At 44.2% G+C, this 16,389-nt stretch overlaps 1 long non-coding RNA gene across 1 annotated transcript in view; it reads right to left on the bottom strand.

Annotated features, from left to right (window-relative positions):
- Window positions 1–6,307: 6,307 nt before the first annotated feature.
- Window positions 6,308–16,389, bottom strand: part of LOC122463584 — a 98,714-nt gene continuing 88,632 nt past the window's right edge. The window contains exons 3-4 of the long non-coding RNA XR_006287068.1: window positions 6,729–6,840; window positions 6,308–6,387 (exon numbers count right to left, since the gene is read on the bottom strand). This is a non-coding gene — a long non-coding RNA (uncharacterized LOC122463584). The remainder of the gene's footprint in view (window positions 6,388–6,728; window positions 6,841–16,389) is intronic.

Genomic DNA, 16,389 nt, shown 5'->3' on the forward strand with positions numbered 1-16,389 from the left:
CTCTTAATCTTGGTCAACGTGTGCTTCCATAAAGTGAGGTGCTCGAAATTAGCAGACACTTATGAAAATATGGGGCTCTGTGCTTGACTAGGGATCACACTGACTGGGTACCTGCAGGAGTTTTTTTGGGTAAAAGGTCCTATAACAATACCATCCAAACTGATACCATTCCTCTTGGAGAGACCATCCAGTGTCCAGGGCCCTGCCCATGGAAAACTAATAATTTAGCTTTGTTTTCAGCCTTCTTAATCACCCTTCTGAATCAGGACACTGGACACTCTTGCTTAGGGTGACCAGACAGCAAATGTGAAAAATCGGGACAGGGGTGGGGGGTAATAGGAGCTATATATGAAAAAGACCCCAAAATTGGGACTGTCCCTATAAAATCAGGAGATCTGGTCACCCTACTCTTGTTGTCTGCGGTGTATGTATCTTTGCTAGGAAAGATGCTCATCTCGAATGAACACCTTGCGAGGTGTTTAAGCTCTCTCTCTCACACACAGGTTTCTACAGGGAGTTTCCCCTCTTATTGTTCAACTGGAAGTGTATCTCCAGCCCACTCTGAGCTGCAGACAGACAGATGCTGCCTCCTGGCTTCTTAACTCAATATTAAACAGATAAATTACAAGGAAACCGAAAGGCAAAAGTGACATCATAAATATGCCAGTAAAACCTATTGTCAAATGCAAATATCCTTGGACTGATTTCCCCTTGTCCGTACTTCTTTCCCACCCCCTACCCCCATTCCCACAACATGTAGGACTCTCTTACATGGCACTTTTCCAACATATCATCAATGCCAGAACTGGAAGAATACTAACCATGTGTAGATCAACTGGACACCTTCAAACTCAGCCGTCCTCCGCTTCTCAAAGTGATCTGCTGTGGCCCTTGAATCCAAACAGGTCCCATGAACTGCAAGTTTGAGTCCTATCCTGGGCAGCTTGCTGAGAATGTTTTTGGTGTCCATTAGTTGTCTAGTGGCTAGAGCCCAAGACTGGGCCTCAGGAGAACTGCATCCAATTCCCAGCTCTGAGTGATCTCGAGCAAATCACTTCCCTGCTCCGTGCCTCAGTTTCTCCATCTGTAAAATGGGTATAACGACAATGGCCTCCTTTGTAAAGTCCGTTGAGAGCAACTGATGAACAGCGCTATATAAGAACAGGGATTATTATTATAACTTCTACAAACAAACACACTCATTCCAGATGGGATGAAAAATAGTTATTTGTATTATAGTAGCAACTAGGGGTACTAAGCAAGGACAATTGTGTTTGACATGGTAAAAACATGCAGTGAAAAGACCATCCCTCCCCAGAGGGGTTAGGCAAAAAGGTTTAAATGAGTTGGGAACCCATTTCCCACTGAAAGGCAATGGGAGTTGGGAGATTAATTTATTTTTACCGTAGGCTCCTTGGAAAATCTTAGCATCTCAATCTACACCTATGTTTCTTTCTGTGCATACATTCTGGAATGCAGTGTCAGTCTGAAGCACATTCAACTCCAACTGCAGTGAGCGGAGTATTAGGAAATGGCTTTTAAATTAATTAGACTGATTAATCAAATGGGCAGACCTGCTAATATACACAGCATCCATACACAAGAGACTTGACCTATCTGATTCCATTCTAGCCAGCGATTTCACAAGCCCTTGTGGCAAATCTAACCCAGCATGTTATGCAGCTGGTATGTCTATCCTGTTAGCTACGGTGGGGTTTTTACTCCTTTGAATGAAAGCTGCTGATCATCTAGAAGAGCTTCCCTCTGAAGCACCCACAGGGTTTTCAGGGAGACGCCACTTTGCAGCTATTCATTTAACCAGCTTATTTCAGTATTATTCAAGCCAGGTGAAATTTACATCACTTGCTTTATGAAAATCTAAGAAACCTGCAATGATTAAGGGCCCCATTCAGTAAGCTCCATAAGCACGTGCCCCACTTCAAGTGGGTGAGTAATCCCAGCAGGACTGCTGAAAGGAAGGCATATCCTAAGTACTTGTAAGTGATTTGCATCGTGGGTGTGAGGATCTCTTCTTGCTCTCTGCTGCATGGAACAGTGTGACATCTTCAGTTTATTCTGCTGAAGCAAAAAGAACCTTTTAAACGAATGGAATAATGCACATGGGAAGTTTGCTATGTGAAGTGTTCCTGTAGGGCCCCTAGAATATTTCCATCTGTAACATTACTAGAGACAATGATTTAAAAAAACCTCCCCCGAAATCTAATACAATCTCTCCCCTCTCATTTGGTCTCTTCTCTTGCCTTTTTATTTCTGAATGTCACTGCCAGGAAGGAAAAAAAATTGGGACAGAGATGTGTGGTCTTCTGCGGTCTCCACTGGCATTTCCATCATGATGCACCATAGCTGCTGCAACAAGCAAGAGGCTATAAGCCTCCAACTTCCTTCTCAGGGGTATCTTGACACTTCAGATGCCACTGAGTTTTTTTAGAGCAGCTTTCATACCCCAGGTATCCCAAACGCTTCACACACCAACGCCTAGCTCTTTGGAGTGTCCACAGAGGCAAACAGTAGCAGCAATTCATTAGTAATTGCTAAGGTGGTGGGAAAAAGGTTTTTTGTGTCTGGATTTAAAAAAAAAAATCTTTTGCAGCAAATATTCACATAATCACACACTGCTTCTCACCTACATGAAGCTGCTGTGGTGTGACTGTCTCTTTAAAATGGTGAAAGTAAGCTGAAGCAAAAACCAGGTCAGCAAAGCAGCAGCTTGGGTTTCTCTTTAGCTGCAGCAGGCAGCAAGGTGTATGATCCAGCCTTCAGTGAACTGCTTGCCGCCCCACGCCACCCCCCACTCCAAGATTGCAAGAGCCCAGTGAATGCTGCAGAGGCACCTGCCCAGCATTCCTGGGTAAGGTACAGGCTTTGCCAAGGGGCAGGGACAGCACCCTGGAGCAAAGGCTCCGTGTGCTCAGCCTCCATTGCAGTTGCAACAGAGGAGGATTGGGATATGAAAAGGCAAAATGAGGATGGATATGCAGAGAAAAGCACACTGAGCCAGTTTGCAAGGAGGTGCCAGTCTCAGCAACGAGAAAAAAGGGAGGCAGAGAAGTGGGGGGCTGGGGGATATAAACACTCCTGTATAATCAAAGTGCCCAAGCAGCCGGAAGCTAATGGCTCTGAGCATTTGCCTTTGGAGCACCTGCTTGGCTGCAGAGAGATGGTAACTTTCACACTCTCATTTAGCCCTGAATGGATTTTAGTTCACATTAGAAACTCTGCCATCCATCAACAGGAAGAGTCATATCAGTCTCTGCTTAGGGGATACAATGCTCTCTGGCAGATCGGATTCTTCTCCCAGCTCTGGCTGGGGCAGGGAGCAGCAGTGATTTCAATCTGCATGTCATTTACTTGTTAAGCTTGTGGGGAAATGGAGTGCTGATGAGCATGAGAAATATAAAGGGCTGGCTTCATCCAGCTACACTGTGCTCTAATTTATCACACACAGTTCTGCCAGTGCACCTCCATCCTGACCCATGGCAACCCCTGCTATCCCAGTCCTGGGCCCTACACAGTTCTGCCAATGCAGCTCTGTCCTGGGACCCTAACACACAGTGGTCATGCTGCTGATGAATTTTGTAATGCCCACAAATGAGAGTTAGGAGCATGAGACGCTCCCTTTCAACTTGTGCCATAAATCTGGTGTTGAGCAAACATCTCCAGAGCTGAGGGGTACATCCCTTCCTTCCCGGACCACGCAAACCCCTCAATCTTCGTTTGAAATATGACAAAAACCTCACGCCCAACATGCACGAATGATCCAGGTCAGAGCCTCTCTCTCTCTGATTTCAAGAAGCTGAAGAGTCAACTTCTGACTGAAAAGGAGTACTTGTGGCACCTTAGAGACTAACCAATTTATTTGAGCATAAGCTTTCGTGAGCTACAGCTCACTTCATCGTTGCATCCGATGAAGTGAGCTGTAGCTCACGAAAGCTTATGCTCAAATAAATTGGTTAGTCTCTAAGGTGCCACAAGTACTCCTTTTCTTTTTGCAAATACAGACTAACACGGCTGTTACTCTGAAACTTCTGACTGGTAGGACAACTGAGATGCCCAGCTCCATGGTCCACCCAAAGCTGATTAGGTCACAACTAGTAGTTCTTTCCCCAGGTTAGGGCAGAATCTGTCCTTTTCTTCAAACCATGATGAGACATGAAATATTAGATAAGTCCCCTCCGGCCTTAGAACTGATTAGATCATCTAATCTGACCTCCAGTAAAACAGGCCACTGAACAAAGCAGTGCTCTTTCTGCCCAGCTTCAAGCCAGGGACTAGTCATGTCAGGCAAATATAACAGCTATAGCTGCAGAAACTGAGCAGTTGTGCACTCTGGTGTGGCCAGAGTAAAGTTGGTTCATCTTACTGGCATCCTCCATTCCCCTTACGTCCTCAGCTCAATCTGTTCTCATTGTTATTCCCAGCTCCAATGCTGTTCCCAAATCCCCTCTTTGCCCTGCGCATTAATCTGCCTTTGGCTTTTTTTTTTCCCCTCTCCCAAGCTGTCTTGGACAAATACATCTTAATGTTTCCTTCTGTGTGACTCCTGTTTTCTCGGTTTTTTTCCTCTCCTTGTAATGCATGCAGTATGCAAAGGGCTTTCTTAATCTTCTGGAGCTTTCACAGCCTTGAGAGTTTTCTAGATTTATCTGTAGGTTATCAAATTAAGGCCTCTCCTCTCATTTCCTTCTCATGGCAAAACAACATCTATGAGAAGCATCATGAGCTACAATAGATACACTTGGAGGCAGAGCTCAAATGACAAGAGAACACCCCGGCAGCTCACTACCACGCCCCTCGGGGGTCTCTAGTCACTGCAAGGGATGCAGGGGAGAACAGAATTCCCCTTTATCTCACTAAGTACTTCATCTCAGCCCCTCCATGGTGGCTGGAAACAGCAGAGTAGCGAGATGCTGCAGCTGGGCTTTAAACTGAACGGAGCTCTAGAACTGCATCTCTGATTCTGAATGCTGGCTTCGGGGACCGCATTAGAGCAGCTGCTTCTTTGGGGCTAGGCTGGGACTTGGACTGGGTGTCTGTGGAATGGAGGAAGGAAAGGGGATTCACAATCCCTCCTTAAACCGTTACATGGACTACCCAGCCCATGGGTCTGAGTGTGCAGGAATGAATGGGATTAAGCACTGTTTAGTGGCTAGTGATAGGCAGGATGGTTTAATAGCTAGGGCACTGGACTGGAAGTCAGGAAACCTGGGTTCTATTTGCTGATCTCCTATGTGACCTTGGGCAAGTCACTTCCCCTCGCTGTGCTGGTATTACCTCACCCGCCTTTGTCTATTTGGACTCTTAGCTCTTCCCTCTCCCTGTATGTCTGCACAGCACCTTGCTGATCTTGTTCAGAGCCTCTAGGTGCTCCCACAATAATAACACATTTATTCCTTCCCCAGAGCAGCTGGGTGGGGAATTGGTGATTTTAGAAATCTGCATGGAACTTGGAAAGAGAAGCTCAGGGTGCAGGAGGGAGAGTTTGGAGGAGTCACCAGCAAGTCAGTCTGTGTGAACATGGCTGGAATGCTAGCGGCAGATGCAGCACCCTCTAAACTCTTCTCTTAATAAAGAGCCACTTTAGTTTTACAAGCGTGGAGTCCTTTCATGTTACTATCCAATGTATGGTACATGAGACAGGTGGGAGCCTTGGTCCTCCTTCTAAGCCCCAGTCATTGCAGAGTGTATCATAATTTGCTGCAGTCAATTACTATCATCCTCCTGGGGCAAGAGGGAAGCAGGGGAGGTTGCAGCTTTTGCTTCTGAAGGCTACTCCCGAGTTGGTGCAGATTTTACACAGTGCCTTCCTCAGGGCTGAGCCAAAAGGCATAATCTAAACACAGAGGTGTGTGTTGCTGGAGCTAATGGCCAGGCATCCTCTCTATGGCTTATCACCACTTATAGATTGGTTAGCTGGCAAGCATTGTGCACGCATATGTGTGCGTGAGAGAGGAGAGACATGGATCATTACAACCCAATTTGGAAATGAGGCCAAAGGTCTGGAGTAACACCAGGTACCAGAGCAGACGAATGCTGTGGAATAAATGGGAACTCCCTCAAACTACTCACAGCTACTTTTGAAAATGAAGCTGTTGGATTTGACCCTTCAGGTAACTCTCTCAGGTAACTTTCCTTTCTGTCATAGTTTTTGTCTCCGGGTTTGGGGATTTTTTTTTTTAAACATCTGTCTGCCAGAGTCTTCATAACAGATATCCAGCCTCAGAGATATCCTTCCCCATTTTCTTCCAGGTTATAAAAGAGAAAATTACTTACTCTAATCTTTTTGCATTGAAGTCAAAGACGACGGTTCTGTTTTCTCCCTCTTCTAGGGTTCAGCTTGTGTGTCAATCACTCTCTCTCTGAAAGAACCTAAGAAAACATGAAATGAAAGGTGTCTGTGGGGTTGGGTTTCCCAGCCTGGCTTTGATTGAAAGCATTGTGTGAGCCTGTGTGTGTGTCACTCTGCATAAGAAACTACTGCAAGCCTTACATAAACTGTCAATTAGGAAAACTTCTTCATCCACTCTTGCGTGAAGCTGGCACGGCCTCCCCCCACACCATAATGTAACAATGACTGAATAATTTATCACGTCCTTTGTAAATGTAATGCTGTGTTCTCTGCTAGGTCTCAGTGTCCCAGAGTTTAAAGTGACTTCTCATCCTTTATGTGATTGAAAAATATTGAGAGAGGAAAAAAAAATCTGTAAGACCTTTTTACAGATGAATTTGCTCGTCTCCAGAGTCATCTATAGCCACAGTAACCTCATCAGGTCCATGAGGAAATTGGAGACCCCGGGTCAGTCATGCTGTCCTCTCCTATTCCTAGGAAGAACAAAAAGCAACACATAGCCACACTTCTGTAATGCAATCATCTCAGACTAGGTACCACAGTAGCTGAGCACCTCACAATCAGTAGTTAATTTAGCTTCACAATATCGACCTGTTTTACAGAGATGTTTCTGGCCCCATTTTACAGCCAGGTGAACTGAGAGGCGAAGGGATTGCCCACAGTCACTCAGGGAGTCAGCAGCAGAGCAAGTAACTGAATGCAGACCTGTCCAGTCTTAGTCTAGGGCCTTAGCCACAAGGCCGTTCTTCCACACCAAAGACACTGCTCCCATGCTATAGGCATCTGTCATAGATTGTCTTATTGAATCCAACAGACCCAATTACAGCTATTCCATACTTTTTTCCTTCCCTGTTTGCCAGTAAACTCCTCCTACTTTGCCTCTAGCATGAAGTCATCAGGGTGGGTTTATTACATTACAGTAATTTCTGTGGTAGTAGGCCTGTATCATACTCAGGGAATTCTGATGGGCAGAAAGAGAGAGGACAAGCTGAGAGCAAATACCTTCCCTGTGAAGGTGGGTCTTTGCTCATGCAAGGCCCTGAGTGCCTTCAACTCCCAGGATTCGGAATGGATAAAACCTCTCATTGACTGCTGCAGGATTGAGCTCGCAGAGAATATAATGGCCAGGTACAGGTAAATAGTTCTCCATTATTCCCATTCTGCTGACGCTAACATCTGAACATGTTCTTCTCTGTCTAAATTTCCCCAGGGCCAGGGGAGGGCAGGAGAGATAACTGCTTTCTGTGGACAAAGAGCTTTCAATCCTGCTGCTCAGTTTTCCACTTTGCAACAAGCAAAACCACGACGTATGGGTATCTGTGACACCACCGCTGCTTTGCATTATCCAGTGTGTCTGGGAGTCATTAAGCGTATGGTAGAGAGACAAGAGGGGTGAGGTCACAGTCCTGAAGAAGAGCTCTGTGGAAGCTCAAAAGCTTGTCTCTTTCACCAACAGAAATTGGTCCAATAAATATTACCTCATCCACCTAGTCGCTCTAATATCGTGGGACCAACACAGCTAAACCACACTGCAGATATTAAGTGTGTATGACAAATCTATTCACGGCCTAGACCCTGCTGGCAAACTCTTGTACCTCTCCTGTTATAAGGAATGCACATTTGCACCACGTCTTGTGTTACAGAATTAAGTCCCTTTCCTTTGCTCTCCCATGCTCTGACCGATCCCCACCTCGACTGAGCATTTCAGGACTCAGCAAAGCTGCCCATACTAGAAGACAGCTTTGGAAAGGTGGATAGTTGTTCTGAGTGCTACCGATGGTGGGCGCTTCAGAATTCTCCCACGTTGCTGTGTGATTACAGTGCAATGCTCGGTTTATCTAGCGACTCCATATGGTCTTATAACGTGCCAGCATATTAGACATAGGATGCCGCAGTGGTTAAAAAGAGGCTTTGTCACACACAGCATCCGGAGCTTGTTCTCCATTCAGTGCCCATCACTCTTCTAAACACTAATGAGGGATGCATGAGGACATCTGGGCAGAAGAGAAAGACCCCCAAGTACTGTTCACTAGCCAGGGACCAAAGGTCATTCTAGAAAGAAACCCATTTTAAGAGAACATTTCCTTAGTGAATCCAAACCAAATCTCTCTGACCCTGGTAAGAATGCAAGATTCCTTCTCAGCCTCACTCACCCTAGTGATGTGCTAACCTCCAAGAATGCAGCTCAGTCCATCCATCAGCCACCTATCCAACCTTTGCTGAAAATCTCCAGTAGCAAAACCTTCTTATCGCCCCCGCAGCTGGCACTTCTGCCAATTGAACCCAGCTAGAATAAATGTCTCATTGGGGTATTTGGAGGATTAATAACCAGTCAATGTCCATCCAGAGCTTTGAATATGTAAATATATAAACGCCAATTACTGTTGTACAGGGGTGATGCAACAGCTGAACTCCTCCAGGGCTGAGTGTTTCTTCCTCCAGGGCTTTGATCATACTGCATTATTCAGCTTCCCACTGTGACATCATAGTTTATACCTTAGCCAGGAATCAGGCAGCTCCTTATGGACCCCAGAGGGGTCCTAGAAAGCTGACCCTTCCCTTCCGAGGTGCACAGCGTGCAGATGGGGAAAAGCTGCAGGGTTCTAGGTCTTTTAAGGAGGATCACATGCCCATTCTGTTAGCTAGAGAACATAAATAAGGGTACTGTGTGAACAGGGATGAAGGGGGAAATATTTCTCTGAACACCCTGGGCATGCTATCACCAGTGCATTGCAGGACTTGTGCATTCCCAATCCCCACCTCCCTTGCAACTTCTCTTACGTGATCGCATCATGGCTAAAGAATCACTGCTATTTACCCACTAAGTACAAAACAAGCGTGTCCCTGAAATCAAACTTCTCCACCTGGTTAGTGTGGGCTCCAGTTAGATAATCACATCGTCGGCTGCCTTGTCTGCACTACTTCGCATTCACCTGAGTTGAGTTAGCATTTAATTACAAGCTGGCACTGTACATTTCTGCAGGGATAGTTTGCCGAATTGATACCTTCCACTTGCGCTCAGAGTGTTGTAAAAGGCTCCCACCAGTGAGGGCAGAATTCTGAGTTAGTGGCAGTTTACACCCACCTTTGCTCACGTGTAAATGGTGACACAAGGGCACAGGAGAAAGAGACCCAAAATCGTCATGCCCATCCACACAATGATTATTGGCTTCTTTATTGACCTACTTAGATCACAATTTCATTCTATTTGAGCAGATATTGCTCTGGGGTTTGATTTATCAGCCCCATCAGCCATGAAGGGAGCTGGCGCAGGGCTTATCATTTAATTTTGCTAGCATCTCTCATTTCTAATTTATACACCAAGCACTATGACAAATTGAATTTGTGTAACATAGTCAACAAAAGCTCTCCTAACCCAAGCTCCCTGCAATGGAATAACGTTATTGGAAACGCACATTAAGTGGAACCGGCAAACCTGGGGAAAGTGTTGGCTTCCAGAGCTATAATTCACTTAGGCCTGAAACTGGTTATTCTTCAGTAGGCCTCATAGCTAATAGAAATTTGCACCTTTGTAATTACACCTAATGATATCAGCTCCTTTCCAATCTCTCTCAAGCACCCTGGGAAGGAAGAGGAGAAAAATGAGCAATACAGAACTTAACCAAGAATGACGAAGCCTGGACTGAACTGAGCTGAATCCAGAGGGGATGGAAGAAACAAGAGTCTTTATTGCAAACGTACTACCATATCTGTATAGTCCCTGCCCTGGCCATCCCTTTCAGCAGGGCTGTTAATCATCACAGCTTGAAAACTTGCTTAATACAGCTGTTCTGCAATGAAGATGCAGCATTAGCCAATGGAACATGGTCTTTGAATGAATATATTGCTGCGTCCATTGCATTTACTGATGACACAGCCCACGCTGGGCTGCAGCGAGAGGTTAGTGCAGATCAGGCCAATTCATGATCACTGAGATAAGCCAGTGGTTGTCTAGGTACAAAAAAAAAACCCATTAGAGGAAATCCCCATCTTCCCTGCCTAGTTCCTACCTGAAAAATTGCCATGAAAAATAAGTATTTGCCTCTGAATTGACAAAGAATAAGCTTTGTGTTAGCATGGCTTAGTGTGAAGGGCTGGTACAAAGTTTCAAAGTCTTCAGCACACTTGCTCCACAGTCTGAACTCCTTCTGATTTCCAGACTAAGTTAGACACACACACAACCACCCCCATCCCTAAACACAAACAAACACACTCCTAAAACACGTGGTGTCTCTCTCAGGAAACAATTTGCCTTATTAAGCTGTTTAACTTTTTATACTAAGGATCGCATTTGCCTTGAGGGAGTTAGGCACTTCCTCTTGTCTTCAGACTTTTTACATCGTACATGGTTTTAAAATTCTCAGCCTGTGACACAGAGGACAAGGGTCTGCTCTTCATTTTCAATGTGTAAATCTGGAGTAAACTCTGTTGACTTTGGTGGAGTTATTCCTGATTTACATCCACGTGACCTAGAGCAAGATCTGGCTCAGAGTCTGAGTCAATGACAATCCAGCCCAGCTCAGCTCTGCTAGTCCCAATTCCTGAAGCAGCAACTGCTGCTACCACTGGGTTAGCAACTGTGACCCACAAAGGCATTTTTCATACTCACTCACTTCTGTCAAAAACATGTTTCCGTAGTCCCTAACCTGAGCAGATTCCACCTTGCACGTACAGGAGAGAGAGAGAGAGAGAGACTTGTCATTTCTTCACATTCAAATTCAGAATCCAGAGAGACAAAGTCTAAAATTAGAGCGCACCACAGACTGCAGCATCTGAGTAAATTAAATTAATGTCGCTCCAGCAATGGCCCTGGGGAGGCTGCAGATATACCTGGAAGAAACTGATAACATATGAAGGTGGAAGCAAAAACTGAAGCAACTGCTTCTTTTCTGTCTATTTCTGCCCCTGGGCTGCTTTTTCCTGAGTTTGATTTTTTATTTTTGGGGTTGGGGAAGGGGCACGGCTTATGATCTTGAATCAGAATTTAAAGAAACACACACATATGCTCCCTGGGAGAGGAAAGAATATGCCTTCCATGACCCATTTCCAGACCAGCTCCTGCAGGACACACCCACCTGCCCCAGCCATTCTAGATTTTGCCTCTTTTTCTCTGACGAGCTGATTTCAAGCAGCAAAACCAATCTGCACAATGGGCAGGAAATACTGCTAACCTTCCCAGCAGTATTAGTGAGACAGGGGTCTATGTCTAGGATTAATGTCCCTATGTTTTACCCAAGCATTTTATTTCTGGCTGGCAAAATAGAGATGCTTCCTTTTGGTATTAACTCTTTTACTCAGCACAGCCACTGTGGAGGATGCGACTTTGTTGTAATCAGTGCTTGGGGGGGGTCCTTGCCTGTGGATTGACTGAACCCTGATGGAGTGGTGTTGAGCCTACCACAAGACCTGCAAGTAAGTGCCTCTGAGGACTCATCACACTCTCTGGTCAGGGATGACTTGTCAGGCATAAGCAGGCTCCGGCTCAGAGGTAACTCCGGCTTAGTCAGGCTCGGAAGTATCACGGCTTGGGGCTTTACAGTATGGTACAAATAATAATGACTGCTGCATACAGGCCAACATCTACAGGCCATAATCATAGAGGGGGCAGAGGAAGGAGGAAAAGTCCAGACGGAAAAGAAAATGTAGAGAGTGATCAGAGAAGAAAAGGGAATCAAGGACCTGATGCAAAGTCCACTGAAATCAACAGGAGTCTTGTTTAACAAAAGTGAGTTTTGGATCAGGTCCAAAGGGAACAGCATTGGAAAAAGCTGTTTATTGAACCATTTTGGCTTCTACTTTAAAGCAGATGATGATTATTGTTTGGTAGAAAATTACATCGACAAGAAAGCTGGTTGCACTTGGAAGGTAGGTAGGAGACTAATTGGCTATTTAGGAAACTAATTAGTTTTTTTTTTAAAGCCCCCTAAAATCTTGTGAAGTGTCAAACAATTTCAAAGCAAGCAACACCAAAGAGAGCTTTGCAGAACTTTTTGTTTTGTAACTTGCGCTCAGTTTATCTAGGAGGCTGGGTACACAGGCTGGGAAGCACAATGCAGCCCATCTCCAGCACTGGGACAAAATGAGACTGTGTATACAGCCATGTTTTAGTCCAGTGAGATAAAGCAAGTTGGAATGGGGCATGTTGTTAAAACACTAGGTGCTGGAATGTGGACTGGAATGATAGAACTGGTCAAAAAAATTCGGAAAAATTTTTGCAAGACATTTTGATGTTTCAATTTCAAAACTGATTTTAAAAATAATAATTTTAATCTCCTTCATACTCCCTTTTCTCATGGAATGCAACAGAATGAATGATGTGTGAGGCCTGCGGTTTTTTCCTTCACTTTTTCTATCTTCTTCTCCCCAGGCCACTCCCCAGCAATTCTGTAACTATTCAGAACTTCTCCAACCTTGCAAGTCACCGTGTGGTAAAGTAACAGAGTTTTATTTTTCATTTTGTCTAAATACCTTGCCCAAAGCTGGAGATATTTTGAAGAGTTACAGAATTGCAAAAAGAATAAAGGAAAAAGTGAAAAACCCTTCATTTATTTGACTGCATTCAGCAGCAAAAAAAGAATAAAAGGACAAGGGAGGTGAGGGGTAGGAGAAAGACCAACAAAAAGAAAAATCACAAAATTCAAAATTTCAAATTTTTTGGTTTTGGCAAAAAAACAGAAATCTCTGAAAAAAACAAAAAATTGTTGTGCAGGGTTTCAATATTGGGGGCAAAATATAATTTTTTGCCATCAAAGTTTCAAAAGAAAAATCTCAACCAGCTCTGTGGAACAGCCGGAGGTGCAGCAGGTCAGGATTGAGGCACAGGCCAGAGCTTCCAGAATTGCAATCAGTACCTGGGCTGTATAAGGGAAGCTTGCACACCCCAGGCCTGTATTCTGCCTGGCATGAGCTAGTGCTACGTTTGGTACAATTTCCTGAGTACCAAAATGACCAGATGCACAGCTAAAATGTAGAACGTGCAATAAATTCTGCCCCTTCCTCACTCTACACCAAAGATCCTCTTGCAATGAGCTAAAATTAAATGGTTTTGTAGCTGTCACAAAGTAGTGTCTCACTTGTCACATGCATGCAGAACAGAGTTCTACGTGTCACTGGTGCAGTTCAGTTCTGAAACATTCATCTGCTTCAACTCTTGCATTCTCAATAGCACAATTTCCTTTGCTCACTATACCAATACCGTCCATTTCCTCCGCGAAGGGGAGAATTGTTCAAGTGTGACAATGTTAACAGTCCTTGAAAGCTCTGAAATATGTTTGGATTCCTGATTTCCGAGAGAACGCTCAGGAAGAAGCGAACAGAGGGAGATCCACTGGGATGAAAACTTACTGTATCTACCTATAGCAAGCAACACAACATGGATTGAAAGCAAGGAGGGTCAAGGCTTCCATAGCATTATCAAACCACCTTAACTGGGATTGGCAGTGCCGCTCTGCTTGGTGGGATCATCCTCACACCTCGCCCTAGCCTGAGCTCTGGAAACACGATACTCTGATTCACCACCCCCCAGACTGAGAGGCAACATGTGGGGTTTGATTCTCAGTTACTCCATTCCTGTGCTTGGGGCAGAGATGGAGGGGACACGGGAGCAAAGGGGACTTAAAGCCACCTATGGGCTCCTAGTAGTTTGGTCTTATGCAAGAGTTTGCTGAGCCCCCCAACACAGCAAGTTAGATCAGCTTCAGGGTTAGGCCTGGTCTACAGTAAAATTAGCTTGACCCAGCTAATAGCTCACCGGTGTGACAAATCCACACTCCCGAGCGACGTAGTTAAGCTGACCTCACACCGTGGTGTAGACAACGCTAGGTCAACAAAAGAATTCTTCTACCGACTTAGCTATTGCCTCTCAGGGAGATGGATTTTCCTGTGCCGTGGGGTTCCCCCATCAGTGCAGGTAGTGTCTACACTGACGTGGAACAACAGTGCAGCTGCAGCTGCACCCCTGTAGCTTTTCAAGTGTGAACAAGCCCTTAGATGCCCCTCTGGTAGCCTTGTCCATCTGAGAATGACTTGGCTTCAGTACTTTACGGTGGCATGGTAATATTTATCTTTGTTTGGCTCCCTCAAGACTATAGAGCTATTGTTTTGACTCTAAGTTGTTTGCTTAAGGGAAATCCAGGCTCTGGTTTATGAACTTTGACAATCCATCACTCAGGTTCGCTGCCCAGCATTGCAACAGGAAAGTCTGCTGGTAGCTTCAGACAACTCAATTAAAACAAACTTGAAAAAAAAATTCTGGTCGGATTCACTGTTGTCAGTCAAGGGCTGCTGATTTCAATCAAATGAAATAGAAATAAAAAGGAAGAAGATGGGGAGGATTGAAACTATTCATATTATTTACCCACAATAATTAGAACAAATCACAGTTTAATAATCAAGTTAGAAAAGAATCACATCTACCAAGATCAAGCATGAAGATTCTCAAACTGCTGCACTATTATATCTCCTGTTGATAGGAAAGATGGGTCACATATTCCTATCCCACTGCTTTTTCGATACCCCATCACTCTTTTTCCAGTCAGGGTCCTGAGACAGGTTGTTAAATCAGAGTGACTGTTCTGTAAGAGAGAAATGTTGGGGTTTTTTTACAGGACCATTTTGGCCAAGTGGAGAAGACGGGGCAGAACTGTCAGTGGTTGACATGACCCCATTGCTAATACGTGTTTCCCAGCATCATTACCTGGCTCATCTGTCTGATTCCAGAATGCTGGTTTTCTTGTACCTATCACACTTCGGGCCTTTTTGTGCTGAATAATTGTATCTCTGGCCAGGAAGAGAAGTGACAGACCGTATTACTAGAGCTGGTCAGAAAACCATTATTTTTCCTGCAAGAAGTTTTGAAATAAATATTTTGTTTCTCCCATAGGAAGTTTAAAACTTAAAAAACAAACAAATTTCAAGTAAAAAATTAAGCTGGAATCTGGAATCAGCATTTGGACGTAAAGTTCTCTCATTTAGTTTTCTTTTTAAATGAAAAGCTGAAACAAAGTGGCATTTTAAGTAGAAAATGAATATAATTTTGAAATGATTATCCAAAACAGAAGTTTTAATTTTGACATTCAATTTTATTTTTTTGGCAGCGGGGTGAGGGGTGGGGTGTCAGATTTGGCGTTTTCATATGAAAAATGTTGGTTTTGATTAAGCCATATTTTTCAATCGTGGAATCTTTCCACACAAAAATTGCCAGTTCTGTTGATTCAGACGCCTGTTCTCCCTTTCCCCCCTAGAATCTTTTAGTTCTTACAAGCTTTCCTTTTGGTATCCCATAATTTAGCATAATCAATAGTATGCAAACATTGATTCATTAATATTGACCATTGTATGAAATAGGATTATCTGGTCCATAATAAATACAAGGTCGGGCTATTTTATGGGCCTCCTGGAATCTGCAGGAAGAATATCATTTATCAAACATTTGGCTTGCAAGGCAATAATGAGGATATTGCCTACTTTTATTTATGAAGCATACTCCGTGATTAAATGAGAGAAGAGAGAAAGAATATTGAAAACTAGCCTTTTAATAACACTGTACAAAAGTTCCCTGGTGGGGTTTCCTTGTTAGATCTTTTTTATATGCACTCAGACTACAGTCTATCCACAGAATCTTGGCAATCATCAGAGACAGATGGCAAAATAGACAAAAACTACATGAAACTTTACTACTGGCGGTGGGGGTGGGTTCCTTGTGAAAGACGACATGCGGGTTTTCAATAGCTAGCTTGAGTGCAAGAAGGATGGGGTGAGTTTCAAATGTTTGCCAGCTAAGCCTTCATATTGCAGCAGGTATCACGCCTGCCTATGTCAAGTCATCTTGAGCTAATCTATAAAACCCAGAACAACTGCCCCTTCTGCCAAACACCGGCAAAGAGGGCTGGTGGACTCATCAACCTGTGGGAGCCGATCCATGGTCAATCTGCTGAAGGGTTTCTTCAGCGTTATACCTCCTCCTCTTTGTTCTACGTCTACCCTGGGTTTATTTAGTTGATAAAACAACTATATGCATGTCG

This window comes from Chelonia mydas, chromosome 22, assembly GCF_015237465.2.
Source record: "Chelonia mydas isolate rCheMyd1 chromosome 22, rCheMyd1.pri.v2, whole genome shotgun sequence".
NCBI classification, from domain to species: domain Eukaryota; kingdom Metazoa; phylum Chordata; order Testudines; family Cheloniidae; genus Chelonia; species Chelonia mydas.